Below are 1,859 nucleotides of genomic sequence, written 5' to 3'. Positions count from 1 at the left end.
AATGCAACCCCTAAACCATTACACTAGAAGATTCTCCCAAACATTATAATATTACATTGTCACAAAATCAATGCTTACATCATAAGCTTTGCATTACTTGCTTCTCATGCCTTAAATTTTGTATATTTTTTAGAGGAGAGGAAGTCAATACCATTCCCTTTCCTTAGAACATGTCTCCATTTACTTTCAACACAACCATTATTTCAAAAGTACAACATGAAAAGGCATAACCACATTGATATAAGATAAATGTGTGCCAAGTAGACTATATTAGATTGAGGAGAACACTTCTTGGACTCTAAAATGAGCACAATCTAGCCCAATGTCATATTTATTTATTTTTAAATTATATTAAAGGTTCCACAATATAGATCCACCATTAGATTTGAATATGATTCATAGATCAAAATAAAAAAGAAAGAAAACCTTTCTTTAATCATTTATAATTTTTAGCACAAGAAAAACACCATAACAAGAGTTGTGATACAACTTGAGTCCTGCCTAATGTAAAAAGAGAAAAATAAAATGTGTTTTATAACTTTGAGAAATTGTGATATAACTTTAAGAAAATATGTAGTGTATACAAGTTTTACCAATAATTTAATAGATATACAATAGTCATATAACTTAGTTTATCAATGGTTTTCTTAGGTCATATAATGTAAAGAAAATTAAAGTATATAAGAATTTATTTATATTTTTTATTGACTTTGGATACAAATAATGTACTAGTGTTTCTAGGTTTATGAAGTTATATTAATGTTAAAAATATATATATATATATATGTATAAGATTTTTTTTAGAATTGTAGAAATATTTATTTTGGAAATTTTTAAAGAAATGTAAAAAATATTTTATTTCCTTATTTTTTATTGGCGGCATAAAAAATATTTTAAATTTTTTAAAAGAAAAATAAAAAAATACTAACAAAAAAAGAGGAACCAATTAGGAAAAAGAAATAGATCTTAAAAAATAAAAATAAAAATAAGATAATTGTGAAACATTACAAATGTAATTAACATTTCTAAAATGGAGGCAAATCAATAGTAGAGAGAAATCTTTTAAATTTTTGAAAAAGAAAAATAAAAAAACTACTAGCAAAAATAGGAGGAACTAATGAGAAAAAAGGAATAGCCTTTAGAAAATAAAAAATAAAAATACGAGAAATGTAAAACATTACATATGTAATTTACAATAGAGGCAAACTAATAGTACAAAATGAGGGCAAAACATAAGTCTCCACCTATATGGGCGAGACTTACAATCAATCAAATGATTTAATAAACTAGTAATTGCACCTTGGTGTGTAATTAGTGTGCCAAAAAATGTGAGGACATTAGGAAATGTAATTTATTTTGTATTGAAGTATTTTTTAGATAATAATTTTGATGAGTTGGTGTATCAACTATTTTAAAATATAGGCAAGAACCTACAGCATCGATAAATTGCGAGCCTCTCACCTGGAACTGTTTTAAATTTTAGAAAAAATTAATAATTTTTTTAATAGTTATTTTAATTTTGGTAGCTATTTTGTAATGGCAATGAATTTTACACTAAGATTATAACAATCCAATTATTTATTACATATTATAGTTTCAATTTAAGTTTCAATTTTTAGAATTTTATTTTTTTCAAACAATATATCTTAAACTATATGTAATACTTCATAATTCAAATACAAATCTCTTAAAATAAATTTATAATTACTATATCTATAGTAAAAATTAATTTTGTAATAGAAGATATCTTCTAAAGAATGACAAATATTTTTTTTTAATCACTAGAATAAAGTAAACAATATAGTATCGATAGTGATACTTATTAAATTTTCAAAATTTATGTTCCATTTAAATAAGAA

This window comes from Cupressus sempervirens, chromosome 10, assembly GCF_028749045.1.
Source record: "Cupressus sempervirens isolate cs-2001-9-10 chromosome 10, ASM2874904v1, whole genome shotgun sequence".
Taxonomy (NCBI): domain Eukaryota; kingdom Viridiplantae; phylum Streptophyta; class Pinopsida; order Cupressales; family Cupressaceae; genus Cupressus; species Cupressus sempervirens.
The sequence above is the reverse complement of the archived record's forward strand: the minus strand, read 5'-3'. Positions refer to the sequence as shown.